Source organism: Grammomys surdaster, unplaced genomic scaffold (genome assembly GCF_004785775.1).
Source record: "Grammomys surdaster isolate TR1022 unplaced genomic scaffold, NIH_TR_1.0 278, whole genome shotgun sequence".
Lineage (NCBI taxonomy): Eukaryota > Metazoa > Chordata > Mammalia > Rodentia > Muridae > Grammomys > Grammomys surdaster.
The window spans coordinates 268,807-281,334 of NW_021604719.1; positions in this window are offsets into that span (position 1 = coordinate 268,807).

Genomic DNA, 12,528 nt, shown 5'->3' on the forward strand with positions numbered 1-12,528 from the left:
TCCCCTCCCCACCCTCCTGTCTCCTCCCCTCCCCTCCCTTCCCCTCCGCTCCCCTCCTCTAACCTTTTCTCCCTTCCCCTTCCCTTTCCACCTCTCCCTTCCCCCTATTCTATTTCCTACCTCTACCCCCACTCCCACCCCACATCCATGTAGCTCAGGCAACTTGGTAAGTAGTTGATCTTGGATTTCTGATCTCCCTACCTCCTCCACCTCCTAAATGCTGGGACTACAGGTGTGGACCACTACACATGGCAGAGTTAAATTTTATTAAATTTACCCCCTCCAAGTGAGCCCATTTTTCTAGTAAGTTGAGTTTCTCCTTGATATACTCAGCTATCTTGGGTCTGGGGAAGACAGGGGCACCATACTGGATAAAACGCTGCCTGCGGAGCACACAAGTGTGGAGGGATTGGAGGGGACTCTCAGGTGGTGGTCTGGATTTTCTGCTGGGAGATATTCAGAGTGGCTTTGGGGTTGTTCATTGCAATGACAAGTACTACAGGAAACCAACTTAAAAGAGAAAATGTTTGTTTAACTTTTGATTGGCCAAAACCTCAAACAGCACCCTGAGTGTTCCCCAGCAGAGAGTTAAATGACGGAAACAGAATCATCACTAGTAAACCTACTACAAGGCAGAGTGCAAAAGAGCCTGGGGTTATTCACAAAGATCTGAGTTCCAGACTTACTCCCTTCAGTTTGACCCAGACAAGTCTATTGAAATCCCAATGCCTCAGTTTCTCTAGGGCTTTAACTTGAAGAAGTTGAACCAGATAATCATTAAGTTTTGTAGAAATTCATGGGATTCCTTAAGATAGTGAGGAAAATGCTCTCCCATCCAGATTTTAAAAGACACCTTTGCAAACTCAAATAATTTGCCAGTTTGTTGAAGTTCAACATGAACCTTCAGGACTCACGGTCCCAGGTCTCAATTAGATCTCAATTCTGAACAAATGACTGAGGTGCCTATTTAACATATCAGAGTGGACCTGGCCTCCAAGTTCTCCCAGCATCCCTCAGTCCTACCTGTTACAGGTGGTTGGTATGACTCCCTATCTTAAACTTCTCCAGCCCAGGGCTGGGCTGCCCTTCTTCCACTTGCCCTTCCCTGTATAACCCAGCCATTTTGATTACCTGGTCTTTTCTTCTACCCTTTATTTACCTTTCTCTTCTCTTAGTCTGACTGTTCCTCCCCCTCCGTCCCCACTCCCATCTCCTCACTTGGTCCAGCTCAGGGTCAAGTTCACTCTGGACTCTTCCAAGTTAGAACCTTAGACTAGGTGAGTTATATTTCTTTGTATGTGACTACCTAAATACCTTTGTATGTGACTAAATAACATTGTAATCAGTTTAGCATTAGGAAAGAAGCTCATAGAAGGCAAAACCAAGTTCTTAGCTGGACAGAGTTATTTCCAACAAAGTCTCCAAATGCAAAATGAGTTTTTATGGCAGAGGGAAAGGTCCATGATCTGTGCTGCCAGCAGAGACTTCACTCTTGCTGTGGCCTTCTCCTGATTTGTTCGCTTTTTAAATTTATCTTTATTTCATGTTTGTTGGTGTTATGCCTGAATTTATATTTGTATGAGGGTGTAGGGTCCCCTGGAACTAGGGTTACAGACAGTTGTGAGCTGCCGTGTGAATGCTGGGAATTGAACTCAGAACCTCTGGAAGAGCAGCCAGTGCTCCTAACCGCTGAGCCATTTCTCCAGCCTGGTCCTCTCCTGGTTAAGGAGCCAACACTTCATTGTGCTCTGTTTGTGGTTTGGAATATTTGGGTTTTGGCATGTATTTTGGCTTCTTTTCTTTTCCTTAGAGCATAGCAGTACAATTATAAGTAGGCTGGTGACCTTTAGTTTGCTCCTTGGGAGGATGAGGCAAGAGAATCGTTTCAGCCCAAGATTTATTGGTTCCCATCTTTTAAAAAAAATTAAAAACATATGTGTTTTAAAAAAGATTTTAGGTGCCTGTGCGTGCGTGCGTGCGTGTGTGCGTGCGAAAGTGAGTGCAGAGGCAGCTGTGAGCTGCCTAACCTGGGTGCTAGGATCTGAACTTAGGTCCTCTAGAAGAGCAACAAGTATTCTTATGAACTGAGCCATCTCTTAGGTCCTGCCCCCCATCACATTCTTTTTATTGAAAACATTTTTCTCTCACATAACACATCCTGACTATGCTTTCTTTCCCCTCTACCTACACTTTGTAGGTCCTCTCCCCCTCTCTTCTCAGCCAGATTCACTGCCTCTCTATCTCTCATTAGAAAATAGACAGGCTTCTATGAGACAGTTACACAATAAAATACATTATAATAGAATATAATAAGACAAAACAAAACTAACACATCATAACTGAACACACCAAATCAGACAGAAGGAGAAGAGCCCAAGAGAGGGCACAAGAAACAGAGACCCACATGTTCACACACTCAGGAACCCCATAAGAACTGAACTGGAAGCCATAATCTATATGCAAAGGAGCTGTAAGAGTAAAAAAAGAGAAGAAAAAATACATAATTAATTTTTTTTTAAAAAAAAAGAGAAAATTAAAGAAAAAATATAAAAGGAAAAGCCCTGGCATGACATTATGAAAAGAAACCTCATATGATTTCCGTGAGTTCCTTTCTGCTGACCATCTGCCCCTGGGCATGCAGCCTACACCTAAGAGTAGTTTGTTTCCCCAGTGAGACTCCCTTGAAGGAAACTGTTTTCATATTCAAGTGGTTAATTCATAGTCATCTCAGAAAACACAGCAGATCTGAAAGAAAGAGCTACCAAGTGTGCCGTGTCCTGGGACCATGTGGTAGAGGTATGAATTACCCACCACCCCCTTTCCTTCCCCTCCCTTCCCTTGTTTTTCCTTCCCTGGGTGCTGAGTGTATGCACATGCACCACATGTGTGCAGCTGTCCTTGGAGGTGAGAGGGGGCGTTGGATCCTGTGGACCTAGAGGTACAGATAGTTGTGAGCAACACAATGTGGGTGCTGTGAACCAAACCTAGGTCTTCTCAAGAACAGCAAGTGCTCTTAACCTCTGGCTAGCTCCTCAGAGCCCATATCCCTCAACTTATGGATGGTACTAATAGCATCCTGAAAGCCATTCTCCTGACCTAATTACATCCCAAGGCCCACCTATAGATGTCCCCAAGTTGGGAATTAAGGCTTCAGCTTAAAGATTGAGGTGGCACAATATTCAGTTTATAGCTTATAGCTTGCTGTGTGTCATAGAGTTGATATAGCATCCTATACACTAATATGTGGCCTATGAGAACAAAATATTAATTAGTGCAACCTTTTTGTTTTAGGGCAAAAATTTGATTCAAATACACATAGATTAAAATCATCCTCTCCCAGAACAGCAGGGAATGGATTCCACAACACCTTGAAGATATTAAAATTTGTAGGTACTCATGGCATTTATTTAAAACCCAACAGTATTTGCATGACCCTACACACATCATCCTTCATACCCTACATTATCTCTAGATTACATATAATCAATAATACAGTATAAATACCATGTGTGATGGCTGTTTTAGCTCATTAATAGATTCTCAAAGTAGGTATTCTGGTTAAGTTTAGCTGATTCAAGAAAGGATATGAGACATTGGTTCAAAAAAAAAGTAAAGTGGCAGATTTTAGCTTTTTTTTTGAGAAACAAAGTAAGCATTGGTTGGTTCTTTTTTTTTTCTTCTTTTTTTAAATACAGCTTGAATATTTTGAAATAGTGATAGTTCTGTAGACAGTGAAACAAAGTCATGCTTACTGTCTGTCTGAGTTAGGGTTTTACAGCTGTGAACACACCATGACCAAGGCAACTCTTGTAAGGACAACATTTAATTGGGGCTAGCTTACAGGTTCAGAGGTTCAGTCCATTATCATCAAGGCAGGAACATGGCAGCATCAAGCCAGGCATGGTGCATCTTCATCTGAAGAATGCTAACAGCATAATGGCTTCTAGGCAGCTAGGATAAGGGTCTTAAAGCTCACACCCACAGTGACACACCTACTCCAACAGGGTCACACCCTCTAATAGTGCCACTCCCTTGGCCAAGCATATACAGACCATCATCACACCATGCAAATGGTTATCGTGTTGTTGTCCTAGTTTGCTTTCTGTGGCTGTAGTAAACACCCTGCCCTGAAATTAGGGACTTAGAGAGGAAAGAACTTATTTTAGCTTACACTTCCAAGTAGCACACTGAGGAAAGACAGAGCAGGAACTCAAGGCAGGAACCCGGATGCAGGAACGGAAGCAAAGACCATGGAGGGATATTGCTTACTCCCTTGTTTTCCATGACTCATGTTGAGTCAGCTTTCTTAGAAGGCCCAAACCCATCTGTCTAGGGATGGTGCCTCCCACAGTGTGCTGAGCCCTCCTACATCAATCATCAATGAACACAATTTCTCACAGACACAACAATGAGCCAATCTAGTCTGGGCAATCCTACAATTGAGACATCCTCCTGCCCCACCTTTTCCTTAGTGACTCTACTTTGTGTCAAGTTTACCATAAAAACTAACCAGGACAAGTGTGTGCGTGCGTGTGCGTGTGCGTGTGTGTGTGCGTGTGTGCGTGTGTGCGTGTGTGTGTGTGTGTGTGTGTGTAAAATCATATATATTTGTGATATAGGCATGGTGTTCAAGGGTGAAAGCACAGCTGGAAGTCAGAGGTTGTCTTTGGACGTCTCCTTCCATCACTTTTTCGTCACTGAAGCATGTTTTCCTGCTAAACCTGGAGCTTGCTGACTCACCTGGTCTAGCTCACCAGCTTGCCCAGGGATTCCCTGTCTCTGTCTCCTGGACCACCATACTCACTGGCTTTTAAGTGGGTGCTGGGGTCCTCATGATTGCATGGTGCATGCTTTATCCACTGAATCATCTCCCCTTGCTTGTATTCTTTCATAGAAAATGAAAGGACAAGGTATGTGTGTGTCCAGTTCAAATATACTACTTTCTCTGTTATATCTGTGAATCCAACCCCCATAGATACAAAAAAATCTATTGCTTGTGTAAAAAAAGAAAGAAAGAAAGAAAGAGAGAAAGAAAGAAAGAAAGGAAGGAAGGAAGGAAGGAAGGAAGGAAGGAAGGAAGGAAGGAAGAAAGAAGCAACCACCTCCCAGTGATCACTTTGGAAGATTAGATATTTAGCAAATGTTTGAAACCAAATCAATGAATGAACTGTTCTATCTTCCTGTGGTTTTCTGGGCTCGCCACCATGCTAGGTTTGCTCCCTTGGGAGAAAATAGCTATTGCTTTCAAATATAAGATTCGAAGGGTTTTTATGGGAAAGGAGGCTTACACTTGTTCAATGGGGTCCTGTGGAGCATAACTAGATTGGAAATAAAAGTTACACAGAGAAAGGACTTCACCTGAAGCCATGGAACAAGGTCCTGGCAGGCATCAAAGCTGAGCTATGATTCCATCAGAGTAGAGCACTGGAGTAGAGTTCTCTGAGTTCCAGGAGGGGAGGGGAAGATGTCAGTGTTAGGTATATGGCTGGATAAGATGGCCTCTTGTCCTGAGAGCTGAGGCTGCCATGTTTTCAACAGGCCATTCCCAGCTTCCTCTGGTGAAAGTGTAAAGGTGCCGCAGAGTCAAAAGCACACACAACTTCCTGAGTATTGAGGAACACAAACATTAGCTAAGTATTGTTATTTTTTGCATTTGCTTTTAAAATATAAAGTTCTACCGATAAACTGTTAGGCTTCTCTAGTAATTTTATAGATTAGAAAACTCCAGGATTCTTGCCTGATTGTAGTGTTAGCACAGGAAGCCATGGAGCTGCCATTCAAAAGTCTGTGAAGAGGAAACTGGATTGGGTGTCTTTCTTGTTGTTGTTTACTGATATGACATTTTATTCTCTAATTTTTTTTTCCTTTAGAAAAAAAATAGAGACATGCTACATAAGGGCCTAAGGCAAGAGGATTAAAAGCTTAAGGTCTCTCTGGCCTGGAGAATGAACTCAAGGCTAGCCTGGAACTTATGAAGATCTTGTCTCTAAAAAAAATTGTAAAAACAAGAGTTGTAAGGTAGCCGAATGGTTGTGCATTCATCTATCATGGGAGAGGCCTTGCGTTCAATCCCAAGCACTTTCTTTAACCTGGTTTTGAAGGTCTTCCTTCTCATGTCTCCTTAGTTCTTTCTTTCTGTTTGTTTGTTTGTTTGTTTTTGACACAGGGTCTCACTCTGTAGCCCTGACCGGCCTGAAATTCTCTGTAGATAAGGCTGGACTCTAGAGATTCAGCTGCTTCTGCTTTCCTAGTGTCATTTCTCCCGTCTTCTGATCAGATTTGATGGTTGGGAGGCTCAATACCTGTTGCATGTTCTTTTAGGCCAGGGAGCATTCCAGAGTCAGCAGGCAGTGCAGAAAGCACTGAGTAAATAGTGATGCAAAAATTAAGTTAAACCAACAAACGCACAGCTTGGGCATCCATAATCATTTATTTTATTTTTACTCAAATAGGGATTCTTCAGGAACCTCAGACAATGGAAACCTTGGGCTACCATTCCCAGCGAGGTCATCAATGGTGAATGATGCCGGGTCCTGGGATCTAAAATGGAGAACCCTGGTCCAGGTGCCCCACATTTCATGTCACTCTTCAAAATAAAAGCCATCAGCAAAGATATAGAGCAGTGTTGTGATTTGCCCAGGGTCACAGCATTAAGAAATGGCACACTGATGATGCTCACTAGACCAGTGAGAACCCCAAATCTGAGTCTGCTGTCACACCCCTCCTCCAAGGTCGAGGTCACTGCACTCTCCTGGGGAAGCCACATCTCCCTGGCTTCCTGAATGTTATCTCCCAGCCCTTTTATTGAGTATACTCTGTGAACATTTTTAGAAAAAAAATTTTTTTTTTTGCTTTTTATGTTAAAGAAGGAAACTTGTGGGGCTGGAGAGATGGCTCAGCAGTTAACAGCACATGTTATTCTTACAGAGGACCTGGGTTTAACTCCTAGCACCTACAGAGTGACTCACAACAATTCATATCACAACTTCTAAGCATCTGATACCCTCTTCTGACTCCACGGGGACAGGTACACATGTAGTGTACAGATATTCGTGAAGGCAAAACAGTCATGCACAGAAAATAAAATTAATCTAAAAATGTTTTTTTTAAAGAAAGAAATTTTGTTAAGGTAAAAGTTACAATAAAATAACAGAAAGAAAAAGAATGAGACTGGTAACTGGAGAGTTAGTTCAGTGATTAGAGTGCTTATTCAGAGCTAGAGAGATGGCTTAGTGGTTAAGAGCACTGACTCCTCTTCCTAGAGGTCCTGAGTTCAATTCCCAGCAACCACCTAGTGACTCATAACCATCTGTAATGGGATCAGATGCCCTTTTCTGGTGTCTGAAGATAGCTACAGTGTACTCATATAAATAAAATAAATATATCTTTTTTTTTTTAAAGAGCACTTGTTCTTGCAAAGGACCTGGGTTTGATTCCCAGCACCCACACTGAGGCTCGCATCCTCTGCAGGAACGAGGAAGACCTATGGTTCACAGACATACTTGAGGACCAAATACTCATGTATACAAAATAAAATAAATCTTTAAAAATATTTTTTAAAAATGTTAAAAGAAAGAAAGAGATGTCATAGTTCTTTAAATCAAAGCACTTAGAAACCAGAGAAAGGTGGCTTTCTATGAGTACAAAGCCAGCTTTGTTTATATAGCTACACAGCAAGTTCCAGGGCAACCAGGGCTACACTGGGAGAATGGTCCCAACAACAATTCCTCGTTTGCTTGTTTGTTTGTTTGTTTTTAAATATGGATTCTATCCTTTCAGTGATATGTGTAAGATTATCACCAACAATTTCTTTCAGACATGTCTTTCTTCATTTCTGTCCCTTGTTGAAAACTATTGAATTAACTGAAGAAAAATGTTTGCTGTTACTAACCATAGTGGCACACATCAGTAATCCCAGAATGTGGGAAGCAGAGGAATAAGGTGTGGGGATTTGAGGTTAGCCTAGGCTATGGAGGAAAGCCCAAACTAAATAGATAGTTCTTATGTTGTGCTTTTTTCCCCCTACTGGTATCCCTTGAAACTGCATGGATAGTCCTGTCTGTTGCCCTCTCATCTCACCCTTGCTAAGTATATATCTTGTATCGAATTCTCAGAGGACTCTGGAGCCACCTCCACATCTGAGTGACATTTCTCAAGAAGCCCTATGTATGTATGGCTGCCTTGTGTTAAGCCTTCTAATAGATGAAGGTGCTGGCAAAAGGGTTAAAACAGACCTTGATATCAAAGTCAGTTGCAGTGAGAGCACCAGATACTATAGCTCTTATTTGTCTTCAAAGAAATTGTGTTTGCCTAAATGTCAGAGTACACACGTGTTGAAATTTAAGGTGGAAATTGACTGGTGAAACCTGTAACAGGTGCACAGTAACCAGCTCAGTCGCCAGAGGCCGCATCAACCAGGAAAGCTAGGAGAACAGTGCATGCCTAGCCTAAAGGTGATGGGTTTTCCAGCATCCATCTACCTGAGACTGCAAGGCCACACAGGTTGTATATGGAAGTTAACTCCTTTTAAAAATATTATATATTTTTACTTATATGAGTACACTGTAGCTGTCTTCAGACACACACCAGAAGAGTGCATTAGATCCCATTACAGATGGTTGTGAACCACCATGTCATTGCTGGGAATTGAACTCAGGACCTCTGGAAGAGCAGTCAGTGCTCTTAACAGCTGAGCCATCTCTCCAACCCTCATTTAACTGAATTTAAAATTTACAAGCCACAATAGCAGGTAGCTACCATATTGGGCAGTGTCTCCTCAGCCCACTTCTTGGGAGGCATGTGATAGTAGAGACAGAAGAAATTGTCTATTCTGTAGCTGTAGCTTTTTTTGTTTTGTTTTTTGTTTTTTGGGTTTTTTTTTTTTTTTGGCTTTTCGAGACATTGTTTCTCTATGTAGTCCTGGCTGTCCTGGAACTCACTCTGTAGACCAGGCTGGCCTTGAACTCAGAAATCCGCCTGTCTCTGTCTCCCAAGTGCCAGGATTAAAGGCGTGCGCCACCACCGCCCGGCTCTATAGCTGTATCTTAAGGTCTATACTCATACATGTATATGCACACGTTTTCTCTGATTTTTGTGGTTTCTTTGAGGCTGTCTGCTTGAGAGTGAGTGTGTTTGTTTGTTTAGAGCAAATCTTCGGTAGCCCAGTCTGGCGTTGAAGTCACTATGTACCTGAGGCTGGCCTTGAACTTTTGATCTTTCTGCCTGCACCTCCCAAGCGGTGGGATTAGAGTTGTGTGTCACCATAGCTGGCTGAGAACATGTTCTCAAATGGAGTGTGTTTACAGAAACACGCTTGCTAAATGTTTTTAGTAAATACATTCAACAAATAGTATGTGGGTGCATGCATATAGCACACAAGAGGATCACAGAATGACTGACATTTTGGAACTACCAGCTAATATAGTTAGTTACCAAATTATGGTCACTACACCACTGGTGACTCAGCGACCAGTGTTCCACTGACTGGTAAGATAAGGTCAAAACACTTTCAGAGTTGTTCCATTAACATGGTTATTTGCTTTGATTCCAGACCTTGGAACTTTTTAGACTTTTACAAATTAGAAATAAATATAAAATGTAACAATCCTTAGACCCATGTGACCAAAGCATGACCCTTTCTCCCCTTTCTCTTACTGGCCACCATTGTTTTGAGGAATCTGGTGTTTCTCAGGGCCCAGCTGCTCAGAGCCCAGTGGCACATAGGGCCCAGTGGCATGCATTTCAGCACGCACCTCATCTGTGGTGAGACAGGTTCCTGTCCATAGCAGGCAGAGTGCGAACACAGGCAGTGTGCCTATAATCCTGACTCTGTGGAAGTGGGCAGCTGGAGGTTTTGACTCCACAGTGTTGACATCTTCCACGAGTCACCCACATCTTTTTCTGGGTATTTTTGATTCCAGATCTCTCTGTCTTAAATGGTTGGTAGCTTTTCTGAGCCTTTCCAGAAGCTTCTTTGGCCTGTTACTCTCCAAAGACCTCCGGCCCTGGCCAATGATGATGTCAATTTTCTTCCTTGTATTTCTGAACGTTCACTTTAAAGAATAACATTGACAATACCCACCCCCACACACATACATACAGCCCCTCATGTGGGATATATTAAACGAGACCAAAAGAAAAACCTCCAAACCACAAAACCAGGCTCCGGCTCACAGAGCCTGCCTCTGTAAGCAGCTTGCTTCTGACTGCATAAAGTCCTCCAACACACAAACATTTTCTTAATACACAGAAGATCAGGTCAGAATCTGGCCAAGTTCTGGGTGATGGAGAAATCTGCTTCATAGCCCAGTCCACCTGGTATGTGAAAAGCTGAAAAACTGTGTCAAAATTTACACACCCTACACTCTCAAAATTTACAACCCTCTCACCCCGACCTCTGCCAGTCATCCTAAAGGCATGTGCTCTGGTGGTGGGGGTGGGGGGGTGGGGGGGTGGGGGGGATGGAGGGAGCAGGGGGTGAGGCATAGCTGTTTCCCTGTGACACCTTGCTTGTGAGGAGCTATCTTTTGATAACACAATGCCTCAGTGGAAGCTGGCCTGAAGTCAGTGTGGAGAGCAGTGGAGACTCTAGGTAGCAGCTACAGGAGCCTGAAAAGTAGAAGTAGGTGACCCTTGTCTGTAGGACTGATTGAGTAGAAGCGACTGAGAAAGTTCTCTCTGCAGCCACCTTGCAGCTACCACAGAGGGTGGACTAAGACAGGAGGCAGCAGAGACACAGGGCATGCAGGCCTGGTTTGTTCTCATGGCAACCTGAAAGTGGAGATAAGGCTTTGGGTAAGAATGGCAGTTGGGCACTTGCAAGTGATATGACCTTGGGCCTCCCCACTGCTGTCTGGAAAATGTCTGGAAAATGGGGGTGGGGTGGGAACAATAACTTATAGTCATTCGTATCTGACATATGTGACGATTTGACTTAGACACACACAGTTCCTGCCCCAAGGAACTGGGGGTTTTAACTGGGGATGGAGGGTGGTTCAGCTGTATAACAGAAAGACAGTGGACGGTGAGATAGGAGAAATGACTGTAAGGGGTTGGGAGTGAGCACTTCAGTGAGGTTTAGAAAAGAACAGGCGCATCCTTTACTGAGTCCTTATGACCAAGCCAAGTACCCACCATTAAATGCAGGGCCTCATTTAAGACCAGCACTAATGTTACAGGGCTATGGCAGAGAGGTTCAAGATATTACTCAAGGACACATAGGTTGGGAGGGTTCAAGTAGGAACTTTAGCCAGGAGAAAACACCAAATTATGTATGTATGTATGTATGTATGTATGTATATATGTATATATATGTATATATATATTATGTTATATAGTTATATGTAAGTAAATGTGAATATATAGCTATATAAAATAAATATGTAAGTATATATAAATATACATATATTTTTATTATTTCTCTTAGTTTTTATTGCTGTGTGTTTATGTGTGATTTTTATTTTAGGTCTGTGTCCTGTGTAGAGGATGGCTTTGTGGAGTCAGTGATCTCCTTCCACCTTTCCGTGGGGTTTATGGCTCAAATCTGCGCCAAGTGCTTTACTGCTACTTTACTGGCTGGGCCATTTCTGCAGCAGGCTCTGGCTTCTTTTACACCCAGCTTATTACCTCACAAGCTGTACTGAAACGTAAATAAAAATCCCTATGCCTGCCGAGCCCACAGATATCAGGAACTTAGTAAGAACAAGGGGCCAACCAGCCTTGCTCTCGGTTCTGCTCCCCAATAACTGGCCCTTCCGGGGCGACTCCTCTGGAGCCTCTTGAGTAAGACTCTAGAGAGCATTCTGCCGGATCCTGCAGAGTCCCGGAGGGAAGGGCGCGGAAGAAAGGTGTGCACCGGAGAAGCTCTTCAGCGGTGCCCCACCCCTTCCTCCACCTAGCCAGTAAGTGGGCGTGGAAACAGGGGGTCGGTCAGAGTAAGGATCTGAATCCCTGCCTGGACTTCCAGGAGAGTTCACCCGGGACCCAAAGCGAGGTATCCTTGGCAGGTGTTTGACTCTGCAGGCCCCTTTACTACTCTTCTTCTAGTATGGTCCCCCAGATCCTGCCCCGTTTCTCCCAGGAACCGGTTCCTTGGAGATGAAAGACCAGAAAACTCAACAAGCCATCGGCGGCTCTCACTCGATTGATTTTTACACAAAATTTGCCTTCATGCACGAAGGATGGAAAAATGATCCCATAAATAATGGATAACAAAAACAAATGCAGGGAAGAAATCAATAGTCACACACTTGATACTGCAGGGAGATGGGGGAGGAAAATAAGGAGCCTGTTCCAGCCAAACGGCACCTCAGGGAACCCCTTTCAGTACTTCCTTCTGGGGAGGGAGAGGCCCGGCTTGCCCTGGGGACCTCTGGAGCCAGAGTGGGAAGTCCCTGGAGGGGAGGAGAGGGTGAGTTGAATCCCACAGACATTTGGCTTCCCAGAGTCCTAGATAGTGATCTCTCCCTCCCTCCCTCCCTCCCTCCCTCCCTCCCGTCACCCCCCCCCCCCCCCCCCACCCCCCCGCGG